Source organism: Eurosta solidaginis, chromosome 3 (genome assembly GCF_040869045.1).
Source record: "Eurosta solidaginis isolate ZX-2024a chromosome 3, ASM4086904v1, whole genome shotgun sequence".
In the NCBI taxonomy this organism is placed as follows: domain Eukaryota; kingdom Metazoa; phylum Arthropoda; class Insecta; order Diptera; family Tephritidae; genus Eurosta; species Eurosta solidaginis.
In genome coordinates, this window is record NC_090321.1 from 165575303 (window position 1) to 165599210 (window position 23908).

The following is a 23908-nucleotide window of genomic DNA, read 5'->3' on the forward strand; positions in this document are numbered from 1 at the left end:
ACCGCCATATAACGTGAATTTTACCTGCAGATTTACTCTACCTGGAACAGCCATATGAATAAAATATGAACAAAAAAAATTGAATTTTCAATATTTATTATTTTCAATATTATTATATATGTACATGAAATTGGAACTTATATTAATCCAGTTCATATAAAACAGAAGAACTTTAATAATAAATAAACTCGCTTAATTGGTTTTTGTTTTCCAATTGAAATCTCTTCTAAGCGAGCAAAAAAATAATATTAAGCTTTAGAAAAAACTCCAATTATTTGAATGATCTACAACTTAAAGCTTAGTATAAATTCAAATCAAAAATATTCAAAGGTGTCGTGGAATCCGATTGCTCTCGTAATTGAAGAACTTAAAAATGTACGACTTTTAATTGAGTCAGACTTATTATTGTTCTAAATCTAATCATTCAAGCAATAATTCTGCAACCCTTAGCAGGAGTATTGATTGGTTTCAAATCTAATTCCGACAGCAATCGTATCACGACATCCGTTATTATATATGCACATGAAATTGTAATTAAATTAATACAGTTCATATAAAGAAAAGTAAGTATTTTAATAACAAATAAACTCGCTTAATTGGTTTTCGTTTTCCAATTGAAATCTTTTCCAAGCGAACAGAAAATAATTTTAAGCTTTAGAAAAAACTGCAATTATTTGAATCAATTTAAATCTACAACTTAAAGCTTAGTAGAAATTCAGATTAGGTTTACTCTTTTTTCAGATCAATAATATTCAAAGGTGTCGTGGAATCCGATTGCTGTCATAATTGATGAACTTAAAAATGTACGACTTGTAATTAAGTCAGACTTATTATTGTTCTAAATCTAATTATTCAAACAATAATTCTACAACCCATAGCAGGAGTATTGATTGGTTTCAAATCTAATTCCGACAGCAATCGTATCACATCCCTTATTATATATGTACGTGATATTGCAACTTAAATTAATACTGTTGATATAAAGAAAAGTAAATACTTTAATAATAAATCAACTCTCTTAATTGATTTTTGTTTTCCAATTGAAATCATTTCCTGTGCATGCACATCGCTAACCTGTGTTGGCAAAAGATATGATTATACTGTCTTCGATAGATAGTCGGACGAGCCGCTACTCGGCGAAGTAGAGATGACCGTTGTGTCGGTGGCAGCTGTTACAACAGCAGTTTCTAGCTTTACACCATCCGTACGGTGTGATGAAAGCTTCACTGCCTTTTCCAATTGCTTGGCGCCAGCAATTTTTGCTGTTTGTAACGCTTTAGCTGTAATGCAAATATATAGATGGGTTAAAGTGGTTTTCGTATGTTATTCAACAACTCACCCTATACCATCATCACAGCCTCCTCATCGATTTTGAATATGTGTACTGTTTCAGTATTCAGACCCAGTTCGTTTGGTGCAATATTTTCGATTTGATGAATTTGTATTTGTATTTGTATTTATTAGGCAATTCATCCCAGCACAACAATTTGACAAAAATTATTTTACAGTGCTAGTCGGTAAAAGGCATAAAATAGGAACAATCTAATCTTGAAACTTAAAGCTAATGACTATGGCTAAGAAAAGGTTACAATAAATAATATATTTAATAAATAGTAAATAGATAAATAAAGGAATGATAGAGTACATTTGCTTAGAAGGAATCAGTATTTTAATTGTCTAGGTTATTATAGAAACTTGTTAATTCTTTATTGAAGAGCAGAGCATTGCTTATAAGCCTAAGTCTAGAAGGGAGCGAGTTCCAAAGACGTATGGAATTAATGAAGAACTGGCGATCAGATATTAGCATACGATGTCTGAAGTGGGTAAGGAGAACAGATCTAGACGACTGGAGAAAATTTAGCCTCCGATACAGATAGTCAGGTTCCTTCATATATATTAATTTATGTAGCGTAGTGAGCGTTTTAAGTTTAATAAGGTTATCGAAAGAAATGTTTAGCAACCTGTAAGCATGTTGAGAGACGTGGTCAAGTCTTTTCAACCCATAGACGTATCTAGCAATGTTGTTATACACAACATTAAGTTTCCTCTTACATACATAGTCACAATTGGAGTAAACCTCACAACCATAAAGGAGCGTAGGTATTAAGTACGCTTTTGCTATTAGTAGACGAATATGTAACGGAGTAAAATATTGTGTAAGCCAGAGTGTACGAAGCATCCCATACACTTTTCCCACTGTGCGGAAGATGTGATCTTTCCATGTCAGGGTTTTGTTAAAAATTATACCTAGATTTTTTGCCGTGTCAACGTATTCTATAATAGTGTTGTCTAAAATTAAATTTTCCATTCCACTTTTATCTAGTGACCTTCTATGAATGACTATACATTTCGACTTCTTAGGGTTAAGACATAAGCCGTTCATAGAAGCCCACGTACCAATTTGACACAAATCGTAATTTAAGTTATTAATACATGAACTGGTACGATCACTAGGACAGCACATATACAATTGTACGTCGTCAGCATAAATGTGAATATTACAATACTTGAGAACACCAGGCAAATCGTTTATATACAAAACAAATAACAGGGGACCAAGGATTGAGCCTTGTGGGACTCCTCTTAAAACACTGACGAAGTCAAACTTTCTGCTACCAACACTTACTGCCTGAGTTCGGTCGGCCAAATACGATCTGATTAGGGCTGTTGCACAGTTGGAGAAATTAAATAGGTTGTCCAGCTTCTTGCAGAGAACGGTGTGGTCGACCGAGTCAAACGCTTTTGAATGGTCGAGAAGAGTCAGGAAAGCAGTAAAATTTTTGTCAACTTGTTCTCGAATATCCTCTATCACCGATAGGAGCGCCGTTTTACAGCTACGATTTGACCTAAATCCAGACTGGGAATCTGTGAGAAGGTTATTATTCTGCACATAAGTATTTATCTGGCAGTGCAAAATTCGTTCGACGACCTTGGAAAGGAAAGGCAGAATAGCTATAGGCCTATACTCCTTGTTTTGCTTGGGGATTGGGATTACCTTAGCAACTTTCCAACATTTGGGAAATACACAGGACGTCAGCACAGAGTTAACCAAGTAGGTTAAGTGAGGAAGGATTTTAGGAAGAATTATTTTTAAAAATTTCGGACATATACCATCGAACCCCATAGCATTAGACTTTACTGAAAGAATGGCTTGAACGACATCACACTCATCGACACTAGCAAACTCAAGAGGACCAAAATCAACATTAGCGCGAATACAATGATTATCAGCACATATATTGTCAGTTGAGATTGGCAGATTTACAAAATTTATATTTATCTCATTAATGTCTACATCAGGGAGGACAGAAATATCACATTTGGATTTTCCGATACCAATATGTTTAATCGACTTCCAGGTTTCCTTCGAACTCAAAGCAGCACTAAACTTGTTATTATAAAATTTCTGCTTAGCTGACCTAATGGCTTTGTTTGCAGCGATCCTAGCTGTTTTGAAGCAGTTGTGAGCCTCCAGGGTTTTGTATCTTTTCCATCGTGAGTAAGCAAGGTTACGCTGGTGAATTAAGTGTTTTAGATTGGCACTAAACCAAGGGGTATTATTGTGTGTAGCAGCTTTGAGTTTCACTGGCACATAGTTGTCGAAAAGCCTAATGATATGGTTCTGTAGGAATGATGCCTGATCATCGACCGATGTCAGTGTACGAATCAAGCTGCACTCAACCGACTCCACCGCTGCATTAAGGGAACTGTAATCTATGCTTCTAAAATCACGATATGTAAAGGAACATTGTATGTGTGACGTTTGGAAGTTGTAACTAAGAAATATTAGATCGTGTTTTGAAAAGCAAGATGCCGAAAATTGATCGTAGTGGAGCAATTTCAGGGGATCATTCACAAAAAATAAATCCAGCAAAGAAGAATTTGAGTCAGTAAAGTGTGTAGGTGAAGTTAAATTGGTGGGAAAAAGTCCAAGAGACTCCATACTTAGCTTTAGAGTTGAGTCGACGAGAAGGTTGGAGTTGAAATCCCCAGCGATGATTATATTATCATAGCTTATAAGTAGAGGCTCGAGAAATTCAATAAAGCCAGAGAAGTCAACTCCACGATTAGGTCTGTATGCACAGCCGATAAGAAGCCTTTCATTATTTACAGAGAACACGTTTACGAACACATATTCGACAAGATCACTTGGACTAGCACTGCAGCAAAGTTTACAGGATAAACTACTTTTAACATATATAGCAACACCACCACCATGACCACGTCTATCAGCCCTGAACAGTTGATATCCATTTAGTTGCACCGAATCATTTTTGTGACATGAAGAAAACCAGGTTTCGGAAATACATATAACATCTATATCAGAACCCTCAGATATGAATCTTAATTCATCCAGATTTTATATAGAGGCTTTGCGCATTAAGATGGATGACTTTGAGCCCTTTAGTACGTTTGTTGAATACGCGCAACAGTGTATGTAAGCAGTCTTTGGAACTAGACAACCTATAGTCTAGGACCATCACTATATATGGGATATAAAGAATGCTCTGCGATGCGTAACAATAAAGACAACATAAGTGATGGTTTACAAGTATGATAGGGAGAGATAAAGACAGAAACGAACAGACTCAAGAACTTAAGTAATATACCATACATAGAAATTAATTTATTGATCATTATTCGTTGGCGCATCATCAACTCGAAAGGAACTCGCGCTTTCTTCGCCGGTATTCTCAAGACGCTCTAGACAATCCAAGCTATGTATTGCTTCAGGGCTGGCGTTGGCTGTTCGTCTGATATGTACCAGACCCTTCTTAGAAAAAACCGCCACCACCTTCCTTTTCTTCTTTAGACGGATCGCTGCCTTGAAGATCGCATAGTTTTGCCTAGACAGCGAAGCATTTACATAAATCGGAGCATTTGAATTTATGCCCACATGAACTAATTGCAGACCTTTGATGTTTGGATTGTTTTGGCGCCTGAAGGTGCCTATACTTTTTAGCAATTTGTTTCTGTCTGTCGGCGACTGAAATTTGATTATTACGGCCGGATCTGTCACGCTGTTGTCTATTTTCCGTAGCCGAAAAATGCTCATTATAGGTATTGGTTGCAATCTAAGAGTGGAACAGAGGTGATGAAAGACACTTGCTAAGTTTTCTCCTTCCTTAAAGGGAATTCCGTGTACACGGACTTCACTTGCGGCAATATGGCTCTCTTGCTTTGACGCATTGTTTTTGAGTTTTTTTACTTCCTCTTCGAGATAACCAACGCGCTCGAACACACTCTCCAGCTGAGTAACTCTTGCATTAAGCTCACTGACCTCTTTCTTCAGCACCACAAATTTGTCTTCTAGTTTTTTGCATACGAATTCGATGAGCCTTTTTTCCGAGTCCAAAATTTGCTTAGCAATCAGATCGTTGAACTTAGCAAATCTCTGATCCATGCTTTGCATTAAACTAGGAGAGAAGCCGCTGATCCGTTGCACCTTTTTGGCGCTATCAACCTCGTTATTAAGGTCGTCACCACGACGTTTACCATTGACTTGATCCATGGTGTTCGAAAAAAAAAAAAAAAAAAAACGGGCCAAAAAATATTGCTCCAAGAAACTGGGTGGCAGCTCTAACGCAGCTTAGATTATTATGACGCAGGTTAAGTTTAGCATAGACGCAAACCACAAAATAAAGCTTGAAGCACAAAATTCAGTGACTATAAAACTTTTGGCGGGAAGATACACAGTTGATGAAGGTGTCAAAGAAAAACAAGTTGACTAACAACAACAAAGCAGGAGCACCAATCGCAATATACTGCCAAGTTAGTAAAGTTGAATTGGAGATCACCTGGACAGAGGATCTTACTTTCCACAGACAAATGTTACGTTTATTAATGTTTAGACACAGGTTGTAAGAATTAAGACTCACAATAAACAATGAATTTGAAAATTTTAAGAGGAGCACAAATTACTTTAGCTTTCACACACCAGGGTTGCCAACTTCCATATGTATATATATGGAATACATGTAATGGAATATATGTATACTATCCGTTAGGCAGACAATTAGGTGCAATCGATTCATTCATATACTGTGGGTATTTGAGCCGTAGACGCAATGGCAGATATTTTGATTCTTTTTGAAGTGTAACATTTGTAAACATGTATGGTGCTGTCACCATCACCACTAGAGAGCTATTGAAGAAACGCTCGACCAAGATAATATGTGAGATTTACACGCATAGATTTCTTCCACCTTTTCACAGTTATTAATGGAGAAAATGCGAAAGCCATATTTACCATCCCATACCGAAATAGAACTGTAGAGGAAGAAACATTTTATAAAATTTAATAAAATCAAAAAATGATAGTTGTGCTAAAATGGGGTAACGTATTGTGTGTTAAAGTATAGCGAAGTCTCAGCGGCTTTGTCCTGGTGAAAATTGAGTTTGAATAGGTTTTATTCTTCATTCTTAGAAACATGAACGAAGGTTCCTGGTAAGATATTAAAAATCCTCAACGCTTTTTTTGCTATAACTTAAAAAACTCATATTCAAACTTCTGCTTAACTTCTACATATCAATAGCTACCTTTACCACCAGGAGTCACTATTGCTTCTAGGCCTATGCTATTGTTTCCTACATCGATGAGCTTTGTAATAAAATAAACAGCTATCTCCCCAATCTCTCCAGTTTTGTCGCCTCGCGAAACCTGATATTGTCACCAACCAAATCATCGGTGACCTTATTTAAAACATGACCGCGCCAAATGTCGACCATATGGCATTACCCTACCGACTGTCTTACACCCTAAAATTTTGGGTGTGACTTTCGATCAGGATCTACATCTTGGAGAGCATGCACTAGCAATTGTAACGAAAATCGTCGTTGGTGTGAGTTCTTAGCCGATCTCCAGATCTGTAGAAAAGGAGCTTATTAGCTTAATGCTTAAGATGATGCGGGAATAACCAAGTAAGCTCCTTCCAACCTTTGATTCGGGGGATGGTATAATGGTATGAAGATGATAGCGTGCGACAACATCGCGAGCTTGCGATGGCTGGAGGAAGTGGTTCCAAACCTCCAAAGGCAGGGCACGAACGCTCGTTTTGAGATGGTGGATAAAGCGCAAATCCCCAAGGTAACAAAAGTTAAGGTATGGATACCATGCGTGATGAAGTCGGAGGATACACTGCGACTTTTGCAGAATCAGAATCCGAACATACCGACATAGGATTCGAAGGTCCTTACTGTATCTCGGCCTACGGACGAAGGTTAGTTATACATCTTCCAAATAAACAAGCAGGCGGAGGATATATTGTACGCGCAGCTTGGAAAAATGTCCTTAGGTACAGGCAAAATGAATATGCGACTCAGGAAAAGTCGCGGGTATTAAAGTCCTAACACGGTGGACGTCGAAAAGGACCTCAAAAGCCTAAGGGAAAAAAGACAGGTGGAGGTAGCCCACGTCACCCCGAATGTGTTAGAAGGGGACCAACAGCCAGATGGTGCTGTGAGTCGCACAGAGGAACACCTGGCACAACAGGTACAAGAGGCTGAAGGGGGCTTCGAACACTCTAAACCAAAAGGGCTAGAGGAGGACGACGACGTCACGATGAAGGTGCTGGAGGGGGACAAGCAGCCCATTGGTACTGCGAGTCATACAGATAAACCTCCAACACAGTAAAGTGGCGTCGAGCGAACTCCTCCTCCTAACGCGCTGATCCAGGAGCCGCGGTTTCCATCGGGAGGAAAGGGTTCTGGACTTAGCGCGCGCGGATTTGGCGTTTACTATGCGCAAACGGAAGGACGGGTGCGAGCTGTAGTAATGGTAAGGAAACAGCAGCATTCATATATGCTGCCTAATTACACTACTGAGGACCTCGTAGTGGTGGTGAAATCGCCGGGCTCAGATGGTACATGTCCGGCCATGCTACAAGTTTCAAGTAGGGCGGTCGTGGGATGGCTTAAAATAATATTCGATGGGTGCATAAACTGAATCATGTACCGCACTCTTGGAGAACTGCTCGTGTAGCTTTCCTACCAAAGGCGGGGAAGATCGGTCACGTGTATCCCAAAGATTATAGACCCATAATTTCTGCTCAAAACCTTTGAGAGGCTGATAGATGTGTACATAAAGTCCAACGTGGATGAAAAGCTGCTCTCCACAACACAACAGGCGTACACCAAAGGCAAGTCAGTAGACACCGCATTGCATAGGGTGGTAATAAGCATAGAAAAAGCCCTGGAATATAAGGAATATGCTCTAGAAGTCTTCTTAAGCATTGCCGGGGCTTTCTAAATGGGCGATTATTGATGGTCTTAATTACGTTAAAGGCGGCCACCGTGGTGTGATGGTAGCGTGCTCCGCCTATCACACCGTATGCCCTGGGTTCAACTCCCGGGCAAAGCAACATCAAAATTTTAGAAATAAGATTTTTCAATTAGAAGAAAATTTTTCTAAGCGGGGTCGCCCCTCGGCAGTGTCTGGCAAGCGCTCCGATTGTATTTCTGCCATGAAAAGCTCTCAGTGAAAACTCATCTGCCTTGCAGATGCCGTTCGGAGTCGGCATAAAACATGTAGGTCCCGTCCGGCCAATTTGTAGGGAAAAATCAAGATATTAGCATACGATGTCTGAAGTGGGTAAGGAGAACAGATCTAGACGACTGGAGAAAATTTAGCCTCCGATACAGATAGTCAGGTTCCTTCATATATATTAATTTATGTAGCGTAGTGAGCGTTTTAAGTTTAATAAGGTTATCGAAAGAAATGTTTAGCAACCTGTAAGCATGTTGAGAGACGTGGTCAAGTCTTTTCAACCCATAGACGTATCTAGCAATGTTGTTATACACAACATTAAGTTTCCTCTTACATACATAGTCACAATTGGAGTAAACCTCACAACCATAAAGGAGCGTAGGTATTAAGTACGCTTTTGCTATTAGTAGACGAATATGTAACGGAGTAAAATATTGTGTAAGCCAGAGTGTACGAAGCATCCCATACACTTTTCCCACTGTGCGGAAGATGTGATCTTTCCATGTCAGGGTTTTGTTAAAAATTATACCTAGATTTTTTGCCGTGTCAACGTATTCTATAATAGTGTTGTCTAAAATTAAATTTTCCATTCCACTTTTATCTAGTGACCTTCTATGAATGACTATACATTTCGACTTCTTAGGGTTAAGACATAAGCCGTTCATAGAAGCCCACGTACCAATTTGACACAAATCGTAATTTAAGTTATTAATACATGAACTGGTACGATCACTAGGACAGCACATATACAATTGTACGTCGTCAGCATAAATGTGAATATTACAATACTTGAGAACACCAGGCAAATCGTTTATATACAAAACAAATAACAGGGGACCAAGGATTGAGCCTTGTGGGACTCCTCTTAAAACACTGACGAAGTCAGACTTTCTGCTACCAACACTTACTGCCTGAGTTCGGTCGGCCAAATACGATCTGATTAGGGCTGTTGCACAGTTGGAGAAATTAAATAGGTTGTCCAGCTTCTTGCAGAGAACGGTGTGGTCGACCGAGTCAAACGCTTTTGAATGGTCGAGAAGAGTCAGGAAAGCAGTAAAATTTTTGTCAACTTGTTCTCGAATATCCTCTATCACCGATAGGAGCGCCGTTTTACAGCTACGATTTGACCTAAATCCAGACTGGGAATCTGTGAGAAGGTTATTATTCTGCACATAAGTATTTATCTGGCAGTGCAAAATTCGTTCGACGACCTTGGAAAGGAAAGGCAGAATAGCTATAGGCCTATACTCCTTGTTTTGCTTGGGGATTGGGATTACCTTAGCAACTTTCCAACATTTGGGAAATACACAGGACGTCAGCACAGAGTTAACCAAGTAGGTTAAGTGAGGAAGGATTTTAGGAAGAATTATTTTTAAAAATTTCGGACATATACCATCGAACCCCATAGCATTAGACTTTACTGAAAGAATGGCTTGAACGACATCACACTCATCGACACTAGCAAACTCAAGAGGACCAAAATCAACATTAGCGCGAATACAATGATTATCAGCACATATATTGTCAGTTGAGATTGGCAGATTTACAAAATTTATATTTATCTCATTAATGTCTACATCAGGGAGGACAGAAATATCACATTTGGATTTTCCGATACCAATATGTTTAATCGACTTCCAGGTTTCCTTCGAACTCAAAGCAGCACTAAACTTGTTATTATAAAATTTCTGCTTAGCTGACCTAATGGCTTTGTTTGCAGCGATCCTAGCTGTTTTGAAGCAGTTGTGAGCCTCCAGGGTTTTGTATCTTTTCCATCGTGAGTAAGCAAGGTTACGCTGGTGAATTAAGTGTTTTAGATTGGCACTAAACCAAGGGGTATTATTGTGTGTAGCAGCTTTGAGTTTCACTGGCACATAGTTGTCGAAAAGCCTAATGATATGGTTCTGTAGGAATGATGCCTGATCATCGACCGATGTCAGTGTACGAATCAAGCTGCACTCAACCGACTCCACCGCTGCATTAAGGGAACTGTAATCTATGCTTCTAAAATCACGATATGTAAAGGAACATTGTATGTGTGACGTTTGGAAGTTGTAACTAAGAAATATTAGATCGTGTTTTGAAAAGCAAGATGCCGAAAATTGATCGTAGTGGAGCAATTTCAGGGGATCATTCACAAAAAATAAATCCAGCAAAGAAGAATTTGAGTCAGTAAAGTGTGTAGGTGAAGTTAAATTGGTGGGAAAAAGTCCAAGAGACTCCATACTTAGCTTTAGAGTTGAGTCGACGAGAAGGTTGGAGTTGAAATCCCCAGCGATGATTATATTATCATAGCTTATAAGTAGAGGCTCGAGAAATTCAATAAAGCCAGAGAAGTCAACTCCACGATTAGGTCTGTATGCACAGCCGATAAGAAGCCTTTCATTATTTACAGAGAACACGTTTACGAACACATATTCGACAAGATCACTTGGACTAGCACTGCAGCAAAGTTTACAGGATAAACTACTTTTAACATATATAGCAACACCACCACCATGACCACGTCTATCAGCCCTGAACAGTTGATATCCATTTAGTTGCACCGAATCATTTTTGTGACATGAAGAAAACCAGGTTTCGGAAATACATATAACATCTATATCAGAACCCTCAGATAGGAATCTTAATTCATCCAGATTTTATATAGAGGCTTTGCGCATTAAGATGGATGACTTTGAGCCCTTTAGTACGTTTGTTGAATACGCGCAACAGTGTATGTAAGCAGTCTTTGGAACTAGACAACCTATAGTCTAGGACCATCACTATATATGGGATATAAAGAATGCTCTGCGATGCGTAACAATAAAGACAACATAAGTGATGGTTTACAAGTATGATAGGGAGAGATAAAGACAGAAACGAACAGACTCAAGAACTTAAGTAATATACCATACATAGAAATTAATTTATTGATCATTATTCGTTGGCGCATCATCAACTCGAAAGGAACTCGCGCTTTCTTCGCCGGTATTCTCAAGACGCTCTAGACAATCCAAGCTATGTATTGCTTCAGGGCTGGCGTTGGCTGTTCGTCTGATATGTACCAGACCCTTCTTAGAAAAAACCGCCACCACCTTCCTTTTCTTCTTTAGACGGATCGCTGCCTTGAAGATCGCATAGTTTTGCCTAGACAGCGAAGCATTTACATAAATCGGAGCATTTGAATTTATGCCCACATGAACTAATTGCAGACCTTTGATGTTTGGATTGTTTTGGCGCCTGAAGGTGCCTATACTTTTTAGCAATTTGTTTCTGTCTGTCGGCGACTGAAATTTGATTATTACGGCCGGATCTGTCACGCTGTTGTCTATTTTCCGTAGCCGAAAAATGCTCATTATAGGTATTGGTTGCAATCTAAGAGTGGAACAGAGGTGATGAAAGACACTTGCTAAGTTTTCTCCTTCCTTAAAGGGAATTCCGTGTACACGGACTTCACTTGCGGCAATATGGCTCTCTTGCTTTGACGCATTGTTTTTGAGTTTTTTTACTTCCTCTTCGAGATAACCAACGCGCTCGAACACACTCTCCAGCTGAGTAACTCTTGCATTAAGCTCACTGACCTCTTTCTTCAGCACCACAAATTTGTCTTCTAGTTTTTTGCATACGAATTCGATGAGCCTTTTTTCCGAGTCCAAAATTTGCTTAGCAATCAGATCGTTGAACTTAGCAAATCTCTGATCCATGCTTTGCATTAAACTAGGAGAGAAGCCGCTGATCCGTTGCACCTTTTTGGCGCTATCAACCTCGTTATTAAGGTCGTCACCACGACGTTTACCATTGACTTGATCCATGGTGTTCGAAAAAAAAAAAAAAAAAAAACGGGCCAAAAAATATTGCTCCAAGAAACTGGGTGGCAGCTCTAACGCAGCTTAGATTATTATGACGCAGGTTAAGTTTAGCATAGACGCAAACCACAAAATAAAGCTTGAAGCACAAAATTCAGTGACTATAAAACTTTTGGCGGGAAGATACACAGTTGATGAAGGTGTCAAAGAAAAACAAGTTGACTAACAACAACAAAGCAGGAGCACCAATCGCAATATACTGCCAAGTTAGTAAAGTTGAATTGGAGATCACCTGGACAGAGGATCTTACTTTCCACAGACAAATGTTACGTTTATTAATGTTTAGACACAGGTTGTAAGAATTAAGACTCACAATAAACAATGAATTTGAAAATTTTAAGAGGAGCACAAATTACTTTAGCTTTCACACACCAGGGTTGCCAACTTCCATATGTATATATATGGAATACATGTAATGGAATATATGTATACTATCCGTTAGGCAGACAATTAGGTGCAATCGATTCATTCATATACTGTGGGTATTTGAGCCGTAGACGCAATGGCAGATATTTTGATTCTTTTTGAAGTGTAACATTTGTAAACATGTATGGTGCTGTCACCATCACCACTAGAGAGCTATTGAAGAAACGCTCGACCAAGATAATATGTGAGATTTACACGCATAGATTTCTTCCACCTTTTCACAGTTATTAATGGAGAAAATGCGAAAGCCATATTTACCATCCCATACCGAAATAGAACTGTAGAGGAAGAAACATTTTATAAAATTTAATAAAATCAAAAAATGATAGTTGTGCTAAAATGGGGTAACGTATTGTGTGTTAAAGTATAGCGAAGTCTCAGCGGCTTTGTCCTGGTGAAAATTGAGTTTGAATAGGTTTTATTCTTCATTCTTAGAAACATGAACGAAGGTTCCTGGTAAGATATTAAAAATCCTCAACGCTTTTTTTGCTATAACTTAAAAAACTCATATTCAAACTTCTGCTTAACTTCTACATATCAATAGCTACCTTTACCACCAGGAGTCACTATTGCTTCTAGGCCTATGCTATTGTTTCCTACATCGATGAGCTTTGTAATAAAATAAACAGCTATCTCCCCAATCTCTCCAGTTTTGTCGCCTCGCGAAACCTGATATTGTCACCAACCAAATCATCGGTGACCTTATTTAAAACATGACCGCGCCAAATGTCGACCATATGGCATTACCCTACCGACTGTCTTACACCCTAAAATTTTGGGTGTGACTTTCGATCAGGATCTACATCTTGGAGAGCATGCACTAGCAATTGTAACGAAAATCGTCGTTGGTGTGAGTTCTTAGCCGATCTCCAGATCTGTAGAAAAGGAGCTTATTAGCTTAATGCTTAAGATGATGCGGGAATAACCAAGTAAGCTCCTTCCAACCTTTGATTCGGGGGATGGTATAATGGTATGAAGATGATAGCGTGCGACAACATCGCGAGCTTGCGATGGCTGGAGGAAGTGGTTCCAAACCTCCAAAGGCAGGGCACGAACGCTCGTTTTGAGATGGTGGATAAAGCGCAAATCCCCAAGGTAACAAAAGTTAAGGTATGGATACCATGCGTGATGAAGTCGGAGGATACACTGCGACTTTTGCAGAATCAGAATCCGAACATACCGACATAGGATTCGAAGGTCCTTACTGTATCTCGGCCTACGGACGAAGGTTAGTTATACATCTTCCAAATAAACAAGCAGGCGGAGGATATATTGTACGCGCAGCTTGGAAAAATGTCCTTAGGTACAGGCAAAATGAATATGCGACTCAGGAAAAGTCGCGGGTATTAAAGTCCTAACACGGTGGACGTCGAAAAGGACCTCAAAAGCCTAAGGGAAAAAAGACAGGTGGAGGTAGCCCACGTCACCCCGAATGTGTTAGAAGGGGACCAACAGCCAGATGGTGCTGTGAGTCGCACAGAGGAACACCTGGCACAACAGGTACAAGAGGCTGAAGGGGGCTTCGAACACTCTAAACCAAAAGGGCTAGAGGAGGACGACGACGTCACGATGAAGGTGCTGGAGGGGGACAAGCAGCCCATTGGTACTGCGAGTCATACAGATAAACCTCCAACACAGTAAAGTGGCGTCGAGCGAACTCCTCCTCCTAACGCGCTGATCCAGGAGCCGCGGTTTCCATCGGGAGGAAAGGGTTCTGGACTTAGCGCGCGCGGATTTGGCGTTTACTATGCGCAAACGGAAGGACGGGTGCGAGCTGTAGTAATGGTAAGGAAACAGCAGCATTCATATATGCTGCCTAATTACACTACTGAGGACCTCGTAGTGGTGGTGAAATCGCCGGGCTCAGATGGTACATGTCCGGCCATGCTACAAGTTTCAAGTAGGGCGGTCGTGGGATGGCTTAAAATAATATTCGATGGGTGCATAAACTGAATCATGTACCGCACTCTTGGAGAACTGCTCGTGTAGCTTTCCTACCAAAGGCGGGGAAGATCGGTCACGTGTATCCCAAAGATTATAGACCCATAATTTCTGCTCAAAACCTTTGAGAGGCTGATAGATGTGTACATAAAGTCCAACGTGGATGAAAAGCTGCTCTCCACAACACAACAGGCGTACACCAAAGGCAAGTCAGTAGACACCGCATTGCATAGGGTGGTAATAAGCATAGAAAAAGCCCTGGAATATAAGGAATATGCTCTAGAAGTCTTCTTAAGCATTGCCGGGGCTTTCTAAATGGGCGATTATTGATGGTCTTAATTACGTTAAAGGCGGCCACCGTGGTGTGATGGTAGCGTGCTCCGCCTATCACACCGTATGCCCTGGGTTCAACTCCCGGGCAAAGCAACATCAAAATTTTAGAAATAAGATTTTTCAATTAGAAGAAAATTTTTCTAAGCGGGGTCGCCCCTCGGCAGTGTCTGGCAAGCGCTCCGATTGTATTTCTGCCATGAAAAGCTCTCAGTGAAAACTCATCTGCCTTGCAGATGCCGTTCGGAGTCGGCATAAAACATGTAGGTCCCGTCCGGCCAATTTGTAGGGAAAAATCAAGAGGAGCACGACGCAAATTGGAAGAGAAGCTCGGCCTTAGATCTCTTCGGAGGTTATCGCGCCTTACATTTATTTTTTTTTTTTATAATTACGTTAAAGTACATCCAGCCTTACCCAGATGGATCGACTGCATGTTAAACTGCAGTAAGATTACATCGCAATGGGGATTGTACGCGGCCACGAAATTAGTGGACAGGTGCACTCCGGGTGCTATCACCTCTGCTGTGGACGCTGGTCATTAACCAACTGCTTAGGGGATTCTACGAGGGACCAGAAAAACTTACGGTTTACGCAGATGACGTTGTATATGGTCTTGTTTACAAAGAGGTACAAGGTCCCTAATTGGACCAGGCCTAAGTTAGGAGGGGCGACCCTACGGCGAAACCTTGCACAAAATATCTAGGAATGATCCTAGACAGTAAGCTGACATGGAAGCTCAACGTGGAGGAGAGGGTGAGGAAGGCTTAAACGGCACTTTATGCATGTAAAAGAATGCAAAAGAACCGGCATATACGATCAGAAGGAACTCGATGACGATGCCTCCAAATAACAACCAAAAGCAATAATTATCATTTCACTGACACAAATTTTATAGGTTTTTCTTCCGGAGTTGGACACAATCTTTTCATAATTTTACTTAACAATTTAAGATTAGAAATTTTTTTCAATTTGTATTTTGACTTACCAGCAACAACAGAATCATGTTTAATTGTACGCCGCACAATCATTATAGCATCATGTAACGAAGCTTAGTTTCTTTCAAAAATTGTTCGTCACCGCCACGTAAAATCAATGTATATGTTCTAGCATTAACGCAACCTTTAAATAATTATAAACTATAAAAATGAAGTTAATGTCAAACCCACTATCAAACCTTGGAAAATGTTGAAATGTTCACCACCAACTTGACGTTCTTCAAAGTAATCACATTGACCCAAAACACTTGAATTAATATCATTAGCTGTAGTCATAACAGCTCCACCACAAGCTTTCATTGTACGTTTCAAATCTTCTTCTGGTACACTAACAGAACATTTCACGATCTGCAAAATACTGTGTACCAACATCACCAATTGGTAGTTTAGAAAACACAACATTGGCACCTTACTTACCTATTTTATTGTACAGGAGACGCCATTCAGCATTAACAATTTTCTGATACTCTTGGACATTGGAGGACATTGCTGTGGCAGAGCATTTTTCCAATAAAGCACTTTGTTGTTCCTTTGATTGGCGCTTCCACATGTACAGCCATGTCATATTTTGGTCATGCATAATTATAATGCTTTACGTATAGCTTTAATGATGATACGTGCATGCACGCCTTCCTCAACATATGGTTTAACTTGTTTTAAGATTTCACCTGCTTAAAGTACTACTGAAGGGGTGCCATCGCCGACCTGATAAGAGAAACATTTTTATTCTACACATTCTAATATAACAAAAAACTTACCTCAGCATTTTGAAATTTGGCGATGTCTACTAGAGTTTTACGGCTGGATTCACAATATCCAATAGTTTCATAATGGTTGCCCCATCATTTGAAATTGTGGCCTTACCACTGGAATCAACAATATGCTTGTCCATACTACGTGAACCCAATTGAATGCGAGGCATTGATGTGGATATGAGTTGAGGTTTACCATGAGAGCTATCGGTACCCAAGCATTTTTTACACAAATACTCATGTACCCAATACAAGTTCAGGACGTTCATATTTATCGACACGCTGTCCGGTATGGCCCAAATGTTGGAAATATGCAGTTGGCACTGTTGAGAAAAAATATGGATCAATGAACACAAGTAAATGTGAAAGATTTTTTTTACCATCTCTTGTTACTTTACACATTAGACATTGGAAACGACGACCAGCATCTACAAGTTGCTATTGAGCCTTGCAACGATTAGATCTAATTGCACCCAATTCACCAAAATTTACAATGGGTGGCTCATATTCACCCTCAACCGTTCGTGCCATTGGTGAGGCGGTAAGTGTAATGGACAAAGCTGTTGTTTTTAATAAATCAGCTGTTGCATGTATGCAATACAAAGACGACCTGCAAAGAAGAAAGATCAATGTAATTGCCAAACAAAACATTAATTTCGATTATCGATACCTAACGTAACGTGGCGAGGAGTTACCCTGATCTTCTACCACATATTTTGTGGTCACCAATGGTGGTAATAAACCCTGTTCATTAGTAATAAAAGCACCACCAGCGCTATTTTGATTTTCAATGATAACGCTTATCGGATTTGGCATCTGATCGGGATCTAAACGGCGTTGGGATTGATCATACTGTTGCGGCTGTTGATATTTACCAGTAACAGGTGCAGGTGGTTGCTAAAGAAAATAACACAAAAATAATCATCAGCAAAGTTGTAAATTATTAGTTGTATTAGCATACATTATAACCAGGACGTCCGGACGTGTCCGGGTATTGGGGGTTGACACGCCTTGGGTAGTTGACTGAGCATTGGCGTCTGTCCAGGTTGTGTTGGTGGCATCATAAAAGCCATCAATAACAAGTGCCAAGAATATATCCGCGGCATACCTGCCGACCAAAATGATTCAAGGGGTTCGCTTCCCAAGGCAGTCGGTTCTATGTACCGGAGCGACTCGGGATTTTTCCCGACCAAGGACTGTCATTTCAGTGTGACCCCATTTAATTTGTTTCGTCCCTCCCACAAATTGTCATCCTCCCAGCAGCTCCTTGCAGCAGGACTGCTACATATTCTCTTACTCCGGGAAGGTATCGAACCCAATCCGGGTCCGTCTCCTGACCCCGGTCCTGAGAAATGGTTTTGCTGCATTTGCCAGAAAATAATCTTTTTAGGACGGTCATACTCTGTTCATACTCTGTCTCGTGCAAGGGATGGTTGCATCGGACAGGTTGTTCTGGGCTTGATCCCAAAACCCGACGTCCACGTAACTTTTATAAATCTTTTGTGGCTCCTTGCTGCTCACGCCCAAGGGCGTCCCGTAGTCTACGCCTAAGCGTATCCCAACTACCTTCCAGCAGCTTCGCTGCTCAGCAAGTCACAACAAGTACCCGCTGCTGCTCGCGCCCCACGGCGCCAACAACTCAAACAGCTGATACCACTCATAACTACTACCTTCGTAGTAGAGCTGGTAGCAATGCTGAGGATCAGCCCCTGCCCCCGTCTTCTTCTCCCCCCCTCTTTTCTGGCAGCAATCGTGCAGGTCAGGGAAACAGACTCTTAGTCCCTGCCTCCGTTTGCACCGTCTGCCAGCACAGAATATATAGGTTTGCGACATCCGCTCAATGCAGCTCCTGCCTTGGGTGGTGCCACTTTCCTAGATGTTCTGGTCTCCGCGACGGCAACCCCTCGACGGGTTTCATCGCGCCATGTTGCCAGGTCGCAAACCCAAATCATCCGGGTACCCCAATGCTTGCCCAAGGGCGCCCAGTCCCAAGGCCACAACAGCAATTGCGTCCTGGCCTTCCACAACCTAGGCTTAGTCACCCCTCACTTACCCCTAGAGTGGCGGCGTCACCCCTCATGCACTTCAGAATTCTGCAGTTCAACTGTAATGGACTAACTGGGAAGATTACGGAGATAGTCGATTTCATGAAGCGGCACAACATCCGCATTGCTGCGATTCAAGAGACTAATCTCACAGCAAGATCTGCATTGCAGACCTGCTCTGGTTATAATGTCCACAGGAAAGACCGCGAGAGCGGAAATGGAGGCGGCCTCGCGTTTATTATACACCACTCTGTACAATATCATATATTTGATCCTGGCATCGACCGCAGTGACAATGTCTTAGAACGTCAAGGCCTATCTGTCCGGTCAGGTGATGCAAATCTAGAAATCATCAACATCTACATCCCTCCTGTCACCTGTTGCCCCAGTGGATACCGCCCTAATATCGAGGCCTTACTCACTGGCAGCAATCGCATTATCTTAGGCGATTTCAATGCCCATCACGACCTATGGCATTCAAACTTGCGGGCGGACAGTAGGGGTGAGATGTTGGCGGATCAAATAGACGAAACGACGTTCTGCACAATAAACGGAGACGCCCCCACACGTATGGTAGGAAGCTGTCATAGCTCGCCAGATATCTCAATCGTGAGCGCAGAACTCGTAAACTGCGTCAACTGGCAGCCGATGGTAACATTGGCATCCGACCACCTGCCCATACTTATTTCGTTCGAGCGTACCGCCGACTTCATCGTCACCGAAAAACGCAGTTTCATAAACTTCAAAAAAGGAAAGTGGGAAGAATATAAATCTGCAACAGACAGCAGCTTTGCTGCCCTCCCTATCCCGACTGATGCCCGCCAAGGGGAGCGTGCCTTCCGTAAGGTCATTGAATCCGCCTCGGCACATTTCATTCCCGCCGGGAGAATTCCCGAAATCCGGCCCCACTTCCCGGCGGAGGCCGCGAGCTTAGCGAGGGAACGCGACCTTATAAGACAGCTTGATCCAGGCGACCCCCAAATAAGGGATATAAACCAACGCATCAGATTGCTTGTGGACGAACACAAGCGGGCGAAATGGGAAGAGCACCTAAGAGGTTGTAACCTCTCTACCGGTGTAGGTAAACTTTGGTCCACCGTAAAGTCCCTATCGAATCCGACTAAGCACAAAGACAAAGTTTCCATCGCCTTTGGCGATAAGGTGCTGTCGGATGCGAAAAAATGCGCGAGCGCTTTCTGCCGACAATATATAATGCATCCTACGGTCGACAAAGATAGACGGAGAGCCAATAGACACGCACATAAACACAAACTCAGCGCGTCACCAATTACCATCACCGCTAGAGAGATTGAGGACGCCATTGGTTGCGCTAAACCATCCAAAGCAGTGGTCCCAGACGGCATAGCCATGCCGATGCTTAAAAACCTAGGGAAAGAGGGTTTCAAATATTTAGCGCATGTCTTCAACCTGTCTCTTTCCACCTTTGTCATACCCGAGAAATGGAAAATGGCCAAGGTGGTTCCGCTACTAAAGCCTGGGAAACCAGCTAACGTAGGTGAGTCATATCGTCCGATATCTCTCCTATCGCCAGTGGCAAAGACGCTTGAAGCCATTTTGCTCCCTTATTTCCAAGCACATTTACAGCTAGCCCCTCATCAGCATGGCTTCAGAAAACTCCATAGCACTACCTCCGCGCTAATCATTAGCACCCAGATAAATTGCGGTTTGAATCAATATCCCCACCATAGAACAGTACTCGTAGCGTTAGACCTATCAAAAGCTTTTGATACGGTCAACCATGGCTCGTTACTGCAAGACCTGGAAGGGTCTACCCTTCCCCCATGTCTTAAAAGGTGGACCGCAAATTATCTGGGTGGTCGGCAGGCATCGGTGCAATTCAGAAACGAATCATCAAAACAAAGGAGAATTAAACAAGGGGTGCCACAGGGTGGTGTCCTATCCCCGCTTTTGTTTAATTTCTACATATCTAAGCTACCTTCACCACCGGAAGGAGTCACAATCGTTTCCTACGCCGATGACTGCACAATAATGGCCACAGGCCAAGGCCCAAAGATCGATGAGCTATGCAATAAAATAAACGGCTATCTCCCTGATCTCTCCAGTTTTTTCGCCTCGCGAAACCTGGCATTGTCACCGACTAAATCTTCCGCGACCTTATTTACAACATGGACGCCCCAGATGTCGACCATATTGAACATCCACGTCGATGGCACTACGCTACCGACTGTCCTACACCCCAAAATCTTGGGTGTGACGTTTGATCAGGATCTACATTTTGGTGCGCACGCAACCGCAATTGTTCCAAGAATTCAGAGCCGTAATAAAATCGTCAAATCCCTTGCTGGCAGTACCTGAGGAAAAGATAAAGAAACGCTCTTGACCACATACAAAGCAATCAGCCAGCCGATTACGTGCTACGCATCACCCATATGGTCGCCAAGCCTAAAAACCACCCATTGGAAGAAACTACAGGCCTGCCAAAATACTGCTCTCAGAATCGCCACGGGCTGTCTTCTTATGTCCCAGAACACCATCTGCATAATGAGGCGAGAATACTCCCCATCAGGGAGAGAAATGAGATGCTGACCAAACAGTTTCTGTTGAATACTCAGAAACCTGGGCATCCCAATAGACATCTGATTGACGAACCAGCACCGCCTAGGGGCCTAAGGAGTCATCTCCGTAAGCATTTTGAGGAAATACGGCACCTGAGAACCCAGCCGTATGAAGCGGAAAAACGCAAGCAGGTCCTTGGTGAACTCCATAGACAGGCGTCGGACCTTTATGTCCGGAATTGCCCGGTGAATCCAGTACTTGAAGAAAAATATCCAGAACTCGCAGAAGAGGAACGCATACTCCCCAGGGAAACGCGTGTCACTCTTGCTCAACTTCTGGATACTGTAACAGGTTAAACTCTTACCTATCCAGAATCAACCCCGACATACAAAATGTATGCCCTGCTTGCAATGTGTCCCCACATGACACCAACCATCTCTTTAATTGTAATGTGGAACAAACGCCTCTAACACCCCTTTCCTTATGGTCCACCCCTGTTGAAACGGCAAGTTTCCTTGGACTCCCGTTAGAGGATATTGATGACAATTTGTGATCGGTCGCGGCTATTAGGTGGGGCGAGCATTGCTACAACAACAACAACAACATTCAAGGGGTTGTGATTGCCAACCTCACCTACCCGTGGCGAATCCTGTACCTAACAATTTGGTGTGAACAATTGGTGCCAGTTAACCCTATGAAATAATCGGCGCAATTGTACGCCATTGTGTTGGCATTAATTAGGCAAAATGCAAAAACTTTTCATCCTCCTCGCGTGACCATTCTGTCTTCTTTAAGCTAGGATCAAGCCATTCGTACCAGCGTGCCTTACATTGCTTGGCAGATTTGCGATGCAGCAGTGATACAATACGTGACCACTGGTTTTTGCCATATTTCATTACAGCTACTTTGAGGATTTCATCCTGAAAGTTATCAATTTAGTTAATAAACGGCCAAGAGTAACCAGTCGCGTCAAATGCTTACCTCAGTGTTTCTCCACACACCACCTTTTATCATTATTCGCGGCATGGTGCTATATAATTGTGAATTCTTTCGATGAGCACAAAAATCAAATCAAAAATTTTTGTCGAAATAAACAGCAAAAATCATTGTATATTAAAGACTTTGGGAAAATTTTATAATAGCACCCCCGAGTTCGGGGTAAAACTTGGTATCAAATGAAAGAGGGAGTTCTCCCGATCACAAATATATATATTTTAAAGTGCGCAAACTTATAATTTAAAAGTTATTTGTTGTTAAAGTTTGCAAATTTAACAAATTTCTATAGAACTTTAAATTACAATTTACACATCTTTCAAAACCTTAATCCACATACATATCTATATAAATTGGCAACGATAAACTTAAATTGCATTTTAGTATATTTCACATTTCATTTTTGCATTGTTTTCACTTATTATAAATGTTTTTATTAAATCAATCGCGCTTTTGTAGCAACATGCACATATATATTGATGACATTACAAAGCTGTGCTGCCACATATATATACGTATACACATATAAAATTTGTATAGAAATTTCCAAACTTTAACACCAAATTACTCTTAAATTATAAGTTTGCGAGCTTTAAAATATATATATATGTGATCTGGAGAACTCCCTGTTAATTTTAAATATTTCCGAAGATATTCCATTTAAAACTCTCAAAATTGAAAAAATTTTCGACCACCAAATGTTTTGCTGTCTCTGCTGAATTAGAAATGGCGAATTTTTTTGCACGCAAAAATTACGTATTTTGCTATCCCTATAAAAATAATAGGTGCGAGAGAGCACGATACATTGTGGGAAAGCTAAATTTGTCAACATGCTATTTCATTTGAAGAATTTTTCATTCCAAATCGTCACCCCTGTCAAAAATTCGCGTGTTTGTGTGCGTTTTTGGTCACACGATTTTTGCAGGGTTGTGAATCAAACTAAGTGTGATATCTTCTGAATATACGTCAAAGTGATTGGATCACCTGATTTGTATTTGACAATCGCTGTCTCATTCTGTATCTCTTTCTATCACCCGATGAAGATAGCCGGCCCTATGCGCCACCATATTGAACACGCTGTCAAAACGCTAAAAAGTAGCCACATTGACTAGCCTCTCAGCAGTTGACAGATAAGATATCACACTTACAGCCTCATTATCTTTCGCGATATCGTCTCCAAAATGATCATCGTTAGTGTGTTCGTATTATGAATTGCAATAAGATAGACAAAACGATAACAGCTGACTGTTAAGCGCCAAATACACGACACGAACATTTCCGCGAACATTCCGCAATCTTGTTCGCAGCTTTGGCCATACACCATACGAACTTTTGGCCGAACATTGTTTCTCTTTCAGACAGCGATGAATACGGACAACAATTGTGCTGCAGCAATTTTTCGATTAAAGTCGCATAATCATTATTCTTTTTACTTCTATTACAATAATCTTTGCTTTTTACTTGCCACAATGATGGCAAAGATTTATACATTTCAATAAATTCACTCAGAAATTTGTTATTGTCCATTTTACTTTTCCGTGCACGTCTGTTCCGT

At 41.2% G+C, this 23908-nt stretch overlaps 1 long non-coding RNA gene across 8 annotated transcripts; it reads right to left on the bottom strand.

Moving 5' to 3' along the window:
- Positions 1 to 79: 79 nt before the first annotated feature.
- On the bottom strand, positions 80 to 23210 carry LOC137244567 (uncharacterized). 8 transcript variants are annotated; one of them, XR_010951106.1, is made up of 10 exons: positions 22342 to 23210; positions 21725 to 22280; positions 17448 to 17674; positions 17158 to 17358; positions 16784 to 17100; positions 16443 to 16730; positions 16205 to 16383; positions 16016 to 16149; positions 1340 to 1510; positions 80 to 1280 (listed from the first exon to the last, which is right to left on the bottom strand). It is a non-coding gene; the product is annotated as an uncharacterized lncRNA (long non-coding RNA). The 8 variants fall into 8 exon arrangements; XR_010951105.1 differs by having other exon boundaries at positions 16443 to 16708; positions 17158 to 17387; XR_010951109.1 differs by having other exon boundaries at positions 1347 to 1510; positions 17158 to 17387.
- Positions 23211 to 23908: the final 698 nt, after the last annotated feature.